The sequence below is a fragment of the Onychomys torridus genome, chromosome 2, assembly GCF_903995425.1.
Source record: "Onychomys torridus chromosome 2, mOncTor1.1, whole genome shotgun sequence".
NCBI classification, from domain to species: Eukaryota; Metazoa; Chordata; class Mammalia; order Rodentia; family Cricetidae; genus Onychomys; species Onychomys torridus.
In genome coordinates, this window is record NC_050444.1 from 81,834,356 (window position 1) to 81,844,628 (window position 10,273).

The window sequence follows — 10,273 nt, forward strand, 5'->3', positions numbered from 1 at the left end:
CTGGGCTGTCAGGATGGTTCAGTGGGTATCCTGGGTAACCCACATCATGGGAGGGGAGAACCAGCTCCTACAAGTTGTCCTTTACAGGTGCCTGTGGTGTGGGTGGCAATCCTGTAGCACACAATAAGTGAATAAATAAGTAAATAAATATAATAAAGTGTTCTAGAAGAATAATCTTTCTTCTGTGAGTAGTGGGAAGCCATGGGAAGATTTCTACCACAGTTGTTTAATGTGTTTTCAAAAATGGAGGCGAAAAATTAAAGCTCTGCCTTCCCTGAAGCTCTCCCCTCCTCTTGATTCTGACCCGGGCTGAAATGGTACCCAATGAATGTATTTCACAGGGTGTCAGAGAATGGCTTAAGTGGCCATTTGGGTGAGTAACCCTTTGACATCCGTCTTACAGCTCTGCGTAGAGCAGTTCATGTTATGCATCCTTACTTCTCCTCTTCAACTCTAGTTGAAGCTTGTAATGCAACCAGACCCAGATATTTAAGAAAAGAGCTGCTCCAACCCCTCCCCCACTCATGCATTAATGGCAGACCTGGAAATGCCACCACACAGGGCTTGACTGCATGCAGTTCAGGTTTTCTGGAAATTTATTTCATACTTAGCCTCCAGTTCCTTTGTGTTCTAATTATAATTACTGTGATTGGTTTGATAAATGCATCGCAGGAGCTAAGATCCCCATTCCCAATATTTTCTTTCTGTGCAAAGGATGTTTTCGAGAATATTTTGCTTTAGGCAGCAGAAGCCTCTGTGCTCAGAGTCTTAGAAGAACAGGAAACACTTTCTTCTGCAAACATCGGACACCATCTGGGAGGCTGTGCTATTGTTTAACTTCACAGAGGCTGATCTGAGAGAGCAGACCGAGCGCCAGCACAGGAGCGCCAGCACAGGAAAGGAAAACGGGAACTCTCCCCATCCATCTTGCATAACCAACTTCGTATCAGTTTGCGCTGTGTCCCTCTGAGAGGCAGTGTGTAACTGTGCTCAAACCTCAAGAATCCTATTTCATGTGTGAAGATGTGTTTGTCTTTCAAGAAATAAGCTCTTGGAAACCCAAGCTGCCTGGGGGCTCCTGAGGGCTGTCCTGCCCTCAGGCCCTGGAAGGAAATCATGAGCACCTGCTTGGCCTTGGCTCCATACTGCCCTCTTCAGAGCTAAAACGGCATTCTCTTAGATTTGCAGCTCTTTGTTTTCTTTCCTAAAGCCACTTTCCCCTAGATGCTGGAAACTGACCCTAACACATACACATGGGAAACAGGAGCTCAGACTACTGAGCTGAGCCCCAAGCCTGGGTTCTCTGAGACAAGATCTCAGACTATCCTGGACTGAGTTATATAGTTCAGGCTGAACTCTTGATCCCCCTGCTTCAACCTTCAAAGCGCCACCATACCAAGCACCAAAACCACCTTTAATTGTTGGTTGTTGACAATCAACTTGAGCCAGCCCTTCTGGTTCAGATATTTCTTGGAATTGGGACTCGCCTGGGCGACTGAAAAGATGGAACAGGAAGAAGAAGGAATTTTCTTGTGCTGTGTGCTCAGCACAGCTTACAAGTGCTTAGATATGCTCTTTGTTGAGCTCGGTTTTTGTTTGCTGTTTGTCTCTCCCTTAGTTACTTTTGCGTTGCTGTGACCAAAATATCTGACAAAAACAAGTTGTGGGGGGAATATTATTTTTGGGCTCAAGGTTCCAGAATGTTCAGTCCATTATAGTGGTGACACCATGGCCCAAGAAGTCACATCATAACTGACCAGGAAGTAAAGTATGACAATAAGTAACCAGGGACATATGGTCCCCAAAAGCTGTCTCCAGTGACCCACCTCCAGCAAATGGGCCCCACCACCTAAGTCTCCAAATCCCCCCAAAATAGTATCCTCAGCTTGGAACCAGCTATTCAAACTATGAGCCTGTGGGGTTCCTTTTCAGATTCAGGACACAACAGTCTTAACAAATACAGTCTATGCATTTCATGTCCTATGAAACATATGACACACAGAAGGGCAGAACATTACTTCCTTCTCTCTCTCTCTTATTGTGATCTTTAAAAGCCCTTTCCTATTTCATAGTTATTTGGAGCCTCTCTTCTTCCCTCTAATTCACTGAAATGTCTCCTTAGAAGGTGATAGAGATTAATTTAATCTGAGATGCACTTCCTGTGGGACATATAGACATCTGTAGCTGGAGTTTTTTTGAATGGCAGTGTTTTAAACACATAAGTTTTATTCACTCTCTCTACCAGCTAGTAAAGGAATGACATCACCACTGTTGTCATCATCTTGGTAGGCCATAGAGGACATTGAGACACCAGGGACTGATTATCCTCAAGATGACAGGTATACCTACAGGGAGAGTTAGGTTTGAACCCAGAGAGTCCCATCCTCGAGCTCTGACTTTCTATCTCCTTGGCGTAGAGTCTCCCAGATGTTTGGTTCTGAGGTGTCAAATCATTCCAGCATTCCTGCTGGGACCAGTCTGCATTCCTCCCATGGACAGGAACATTTTCTTTACAGCATTTGAGGTGAGAACTCAGAGGTTAATAACGAGCTGTGCACTAATAATTCCTGGTTGGTAAGCTGACAGTTTGTGGTAGGAAGACAGAGTAGAGTTTAGTCAAGAAAACATCATTGAAAGAGATCTCCCATGGGGGAGGATTTGGGGGACCTCTGGGGTTCTCAGCTTGGACACAAGGGCTCAAAGCTATCTGATGCTGGGTGTCATGAGGGACTCCTTCCAGCTTGAAGACTCCTGGCTGGAAGGAACTTAACAACCAGAGCTATCACTGGCGCTGCAGGACCGCAGCCTTTCTGTTCTGCAAATGTCAGGAGGGATGGATGATATCAGCAGAGAAAAGGGGAACAGTCTCCTCTATGGATGGTAGATAACACCAACAATATTGATGGAAGTGCAGTGAGATAAGAGAGAGGAAAGAGAAAAAGAGAAAGCACCCCAAACAGCAGAAGACAGGAGAGAGACAGGTATTTTATCTTGGCTCAGATATAATCTGCCAAAAGTCTGGTTCATGGTCACAGAGGCTCGTGTGACTTGCACATAAGAGAGATGTCAGAGCACCAAGCTGACGTCCCAACTTCAAATTTCTGCTCTTTTTTTACCTTTGTGACCTTGAGCAAACCATGGAGAACCTTCTCACTTGGATTTCCTTATCTGTAATGTTGGGCCAATGATGCTGTCATCGGTGTTATTGCAAGCATTGATTGTACAGATATATGCAAAGTCAGCTCCAAAATGCTTGGAATCCATCTCAGTTAAAGCTCTTTCCACATGGGAGCACAACTCCTTTATCAGCCCAAGGGCGAGCACATGGGAGGTGCTCCTCCATGTTGGGTGATTCTTTTCCACCACCACCCCCGACTTGGTCTTACAGATACAATCGGGGTTGAGAAGGCTGCTCTCTTTCCCACCATCCCCCATAAGCAGCAGTGCCTGTCCAAACTCTTTCATTAGTAGGTGAACGGACAATGTCTTCAATGGGTACAGAAGGCTCTGTGCTACCCAGACATTATTCTTCTTTGTTCTTCCCCCATCTTGTGGAATGAATATCATTACTACTCCAACTCTGTGGATGAGGAAACTGACTGTCTGGGCTGAGAGTAAGCTCTCTGAGGTCTGTGCACTCCCCATGCCTCCCTGCGTTTTGTAGTGACATGACAGATGGAACTGGTGCTGATTCCTCTTACACAGCTTTGGGGGAAATAGCAAACTATTATGATAGTAAAAGTAAGTCCCAGGGTGCCAATTCGTGAGCTGGAAGGAGACAGAGAAGGGAAAGTGACCTTATTAGACATGCTGTTCTATAATCCCACTGCCACAAGGTCTGTATGAGCTCCCTTAATCAGGGGATTATGAACTGGCTACGCGAGGGCACTAACTCCCACCCCAGCAATGTTCAGATTAGAGAAACCCTGAGTGCCAATGTCGTCACCTTGTTCAAGATCTCAACAGGACCAGTGGGGTGCCATCGCTGCATTCCTTCCATGGTCCTCGGTGCTTCTGCTCTACTAGCTGTGTTCTGAGAGGTCAGTAGGAGCTGTACCATAATGGCTATGACCATCATCAGGTGTTGTATTATGGACATCAGATGTGACCGTGATGTAGCTGGACAGAAGCATTGGGAACTGTAAAGTGAGGGCTTTACAGCCAGTATGCCTTTCTCTGAGCCTCAGCTCCCCCACTCATTTCAGCACCACCGAACCACAAACAGCACCATAGCCAGTGAGTAAAGTGATTCTCCCTTACATAACCTTGGAGAAATCACAGCATCCCTCCCCGTCTAGGCTTCTTTACTTACTAAAAAAGAAAAAGAGAGCTAAAAACAGGGCCCTGAAAAGTTAACAGGGTCAACACGTGTAAAGTAATTAGTACAGGCTGGCTACAGTCCTATACCACTTTGAGGATGTAGTTGCATTGGTATAGTGTTTGCCTGGCATGCCCAAAGCCCTGAGTTTGATCCCCAGCGCCATATAAACCAGATATGGTAGTAAAAGCCTATAATCCCAGGCCTCAGGAAGTGGAAGCATGAGGAATATAAATTCAAGGTCATCCTTAGCTACATTGTGGGTTCAAGTCCAGCCTGGGACACATGAGACCCTGTGTTAAAAAAACAAAAGTGAGGTACCTGACTTTCCATATAATTGTCTCCTTTCACTAATCCTTAGGGAAACTTTTTGTTTCTTGGGGAGATCCTGGTCATCAGTGCTGTGCTTGGGCCCCAGCCTGTACTGTTGGCCAATTCCTCCATTCATCATCCGTGCCTCAATCTCCCCAGTAATAAGTGAGGGACTTGGAAGTGGTGATTTGTGGGCCTTCCTACCTCCAAGAGCTAATTTAGTTTATTAAATGTCTGTGTATGTGTGTATGTGTGTATGTGAGTGTCTGTGTGTCTGTGTCTGTGTGTATGGAGGTCAAGGGATAACCTACAGGAATTAGTTCTCTCCTCCTACCCTGGGGATACTAAGGATCAAACTCAGGTGATCATTCCTGGCAGCAAATGCCTTTACTTTACTGAGCCATCTCCACAGCTCAAGAACTATATTTTGTTTTGATGACAGAGAAGGAAGGGGTAGGGAAGGGAGAAGGATGAGGGATGGGGGTTCTCAGTTTATATGCATTTGGAATTCTGTCCTTGCTTCCACAGCTGACTGATGGCTCTTTCTCTGACTGGTTCCAGGCGCTTAATGTCTCTTTGCCTCTGGGTTTCAAATAGCAGCTAATGATCCTCGATGCCTTTCAGCTGGTTCTGTGGGTTTTGCCTTTGACCATCTTCAAAGGCACCCAGAAGACACTGTTATTACATTTACAAGGCCCAGTGTACCCAAGTACTTGGCAAATTGTTTCAAAGACTATCGCTGTTACAGAAGGATGCTGGCTCTCTTGCACTTTTTTATTCCTTAGAAATTTGATATTCTCATTGACTTTCCATGAAGGTCACAGGAAATGGAGTCTCAGCATTCTAAAACCAGTCTTTTTTAACCTTAAAAAATTATATTCCTTTTTTCATTCACTAAATATTTAGTGCCTACTATGTGTCAGAAACTGAGAGAGGCTTTAAGAGCAGAGCTTGAGTCCTTCTTCCTATGGCTGCCATCAAGAATGATCATGAGGCCTATGGAGATGGCCCATTGAGTTAAATGTTTACCCCACAGGTCTGATGACCTGAGTTCAAATCCCCAGAACCCATGTAAAAGCTGTAAATTCTGGATGCAATAGCTCAAGCATTTTGGATCCTAGTGCATCCCACAGAGAAGGGAGATGGGAGGCAGAGAGAGGAGACTCTTAAGAAGCTTTGGGGGTAACTAGCCTGGCTAACACAGTGGTAAGCAAATCCTGTCTCAAGCAAAGTATGAAGGCGAGCACTGAAGGCTGTCCTCTGATGTGTGATGGAACACATGCACACACACACACACACACACACACACACACACTCACACACAGAGATACACTCACACAGACACACACAGGCACACACACATTCATACTAACACACAAGGCCTGGCCATGTGTGCAACAGTCTATTCATTAACTACTGCTATACAACCAATTGCTATTCACAGGATACTTTAAGCAATGCTCATTTATCTTAGCACAGTTTCCTTTGGTTAGGGATCTGGGCTTGGCTGAGTTGACTTCTCTCCCCAGGACTATACAAGGCTGAAGAGTAACTGCTAGCATAACTGTGCTTTCCAATGTGCTCTTCACTGGAGAAGGATGAGTTTCTTCCATGCTCACGAAGTTGATGGCAGACTCCATTGCTTGTGCCTGAGGGCTCTGCTCTTTGCTGGTTTCTCTATGCAAACAAGCTGCTCACAATTCAACTCAGGTTAACTGGTCTAAAACAATATTTTCCAGAACATAGCACAATCAGAAGTATGCCACCCCAGCGTCCTTGACACGAAAAGGGACCTCATCAAAGCAATGACATCCACTCCCCATTGTTATTTCGAATTGGCTGGAAGCAAGTCATAGATTATGCCTGAACTAAGCTGAGAATGTACATGAGTGTCACTCATCAGGGTCACCTTAGGACATGTCTGTCACAAAACAGATGCAAATCTTCCAGGGAAGACCAAGACTTACTGAAAGTGAAACACTGGCAGTTTGATGCTTGAATGAGTAGGGGGTCACCAAGTGGGTAATACAGGAAAGACACTCTAGGCAGAAGGCACATCAGTAATGAAGATGTCAGAGGCATGGCTGAAGAGGTGGGGACAGGGCTGACTTGGGGCAGATAGTGGCTGCTCTGTTATGTAACACGGGCAGTGTTCTGAAAGCTAGAGAGAGCCTCTGAGCTGCAGGCATTGATAATGTCCCGAGAGCTAGAGAGCGCCACTGATCGGCAGTTGTAGTCTTCATTCTCCCTAGAGGAACATCATGCACCTCCGTTAACAGCTCTCAACATCCATGGACACTCTTGTACTCCACAAAGCTCCTCAGTGAGAATGACACTCTTTCAAGAGGGTGAGGGCTGCCAAGGCTTGCTGGGAATCCAGTTGAGCCCCAGAAGGCAAACCAACGTACAGACTGTTCACCTGGGAAGAGACTTTCAAAATCTGTTCTGGCCAACATTGCATTTTCCTCTCATCAATACGGGATGCAGCTTGGCTAGGTGCAGCTTGGTCAGGGGTGGCAGGAATCAACATTAGACTGACCTGGGTTCAAATCCTTGCTCTACCAATTGCTTCCTGGTAAGACTTTCACTGAGTGGCTAATTCTTCCTGTTCTGTGTCCTGTCTGTTCAATAAGATGATAAAAGACACAGTGAACAACAGATTCAGGACCAAACCTTCCTCCAGGTATATTAGCCTGTCAGGGCCTCCGCAACACACAGGCTGCTTATCTTCTCTCTCTGTTCTGGAGGCCAAAGGTCAAAGTGTCATCGGAGTTGGTGTCTTTGTGGCCCTCTCCTTGGCTTATAGAATCCTCCTCTCTTTCCTCACCTGGTCTTACAGTTTGTACACAACTGGATCTATTTTTTTTTTTTAAGACAGGGTCTCACTACTTACTATTTAGCCTTGGCTGGCCTGGAATTCACTATATAGACCAGGCTGGCCTCAAACTAGCAGAGATCTGCCTGCTTCTCCCTCCTGAGTGAGGGGATCAAAGGTGTACAGCAATGCACCAGGAGAAGTTTCTACTTCTTATAAGTCTCACTGGATTAGGGGGCTCACTAAGGCTTAGCTTCATTACTATTTCAAAGATCCTAACTCTAGGGCTGGCAAGTAGCTAAGTAGGTGAAAGTGCTTGTTGATCAAGTCTGATGTCCTGAGGAGAGAACTGACTCTAAGAGGTTGTCCTCTGACTTCTGTCTGCATGCTGTGGCATGGATATGTACACACACACACACACACACACACACACACTCACACACACACACACATACACACTCACACACACTCACAGACACTCACTCACACACACACACACACACACACACACACACACACACACACACTCACACACACTCACAGACACTCACTCACACACACTCACACACTCTCACACACACACACTCACACACACACTCACACTCACACACACACATACTACTACTACTACTACTACTACTAATAATAATAATAAAGTTAAAAATTTTTAAAGAGCCTAATTCTAGCTGGGCCTGATGGTACACATATGTGATTCTAGCACTTGGGAGGCTGAGACAGGAGGATATCTGTGAGTTAGCTCAAGGTCAGTCTGAGCTACATAGTAAGATCAATATCAGCCTGGGATGCTTAACAAGACCTTGTATAAAAAAAAAAATCTCAACAAAAAAATAATTCTAGCTGTAAATATGATTAAATTTTTGAGGAACTGAGTAAGGATTTGGGACTTGAACATATAAATTCAAATTCAGTCCAGTTCTGCTGGGGACAGTCCTAACCATCGTCCAACTTTTCTTCTTTTAGTTACCTCATGGATCACCTTTGACAAGGACACACTCCTTCTTCACTCTGCTGTGGTGGTATTGTGTTCCCCAAAATAATGTGCACCCTAATAAACTTATCTGGGGTCAGAGAACAGAACAGCCACTAGATACAGAGGCTAGAAAATGGTGGCACTCGTGGCTTTAATCCTAGCATTCCAGAGGCAGAAATCCATCTGGATCTCTGTTAGTTCAAGGCCACATTGGAAACAGCCAGGCATAATGACACACACCTTTAATCCCAGGAAGTGAGGGCAGAAAGCAGGAAGGTATATAAGGCGTGAGGACCAGGAACTAGAAGCTTTTAGCTCGTTAAGTTTTCAGGCTTTTGAGAAGCAGTTCAGCTGAGAGCCATTCAGATAGGAGCACTCAGAGGCTTCCAGTCTGAGGAAACAGGATCAGCTGAGGAAATGGCGGGGTGAGGTAGCTGTGGCTTGTTCTGCTTCTCTGATCTTCCAGCATTCACTCCAATAACTGGCCTCAGGTTTGATTTTATTAATAAGACTGTTTAAGGTTCGTGCTAGAAATGGTGCCCAATGGGTTGGCAAGAGTTTCCACCTAAAAGCTGAGAAAAGGATTCTAAAACGGAGCTAAAAACAGCTTCCTAGTTGTCTCTCTTGTGCATGCATGCGGGCAGGCTTGACCTATGCTATGTTATACAGAGATGTCTCCAAGCTGCGCACTATGCTGTGTATTGGGTATAGTTTTTGCTAGTTTTAAAAAAAGAGGTTTCTGGGCTACACGCTGCTTTGATGGAAGCATAGACCCACTGTTTCTGAGAGGTGATGGCTCCCAGAACTGGCGGTAAACTGTACCACCGCCATGTTGGGAAGCTGAGGTGGGCGGAGCCAGCCGCCACATGGCAGTTTCAGTCTTAGAATGCTGCAGTTTAAAACAATAGATTCACGATAAGACAGATTCAGATGGAACAAGACTTTAAATGCTTTACAATGTGTGTAAAAATGTACATAGGGTTGGAAGAGAGAGAAAAAGGAATATATACAGTTATATAAAGAAATACATAATTTTAAAAAATAAAGTCTTACGGGGGTTGGGGATTTAGCTCAGTGGTAGAGCACTTGCCTAGGAAGCACAAGGCCCTGGGTTTAGTCCTCAGCTCTGGCAAAAAAAAAAAAAAAAGTCTTTAAAGAGACAGTAAAATTAATATAAAAAATAAAATAAGCCATATACAGATGGATATCACCAGAGAATCTGGATTGTATTGTCTTTGGGATTTTTAACTGCAGAGAGACATTTGATTTTAAAGGCACATGAGTTAAACCAATATGTATATTTTAAAGGTAACTTGACTTCAAAATTTGGATCTAAGGATATGTTGCTTTGGAAAGGAGGCTCTGCTTTTGTTTCCACAGAAAGCCAAAGGCTATGGATTTGTTCCAGATTAAGATACATCAGGTTTGATCAGCCAAGACCCCCTGAAAGGTCTCCGATGACACCATGACCCAGATGATTCAATATCCAGAACAGTTTCAAGGCAACTGGGTCAGATGATAGACCCTCCCAGACTACTCCATAATCCTAAAATTTTCTTTGTGTCCCCATAAGATACAGCGCCTCCTTCCAGCAGGAAGTAGTAAGAGAAGCTATGACCAAATTCTTAAATATACCAAGCTGGCTTTGGAGATGGAATTGGCTCACTCCTTGCTAAAAGAAAAGGTTAAGAGATTCTTGTGTCCCAAATCAGAAGAGCCATCTGGTGTGGGTCAGACAAAACCCAATATTTTTATTTAAAACAGGTTGATTATAAGTGCAATCTCTTTCTAAAGAAGAAAAGGGGATAGTTTAGATATGATAGGATGAAAGGGTAGA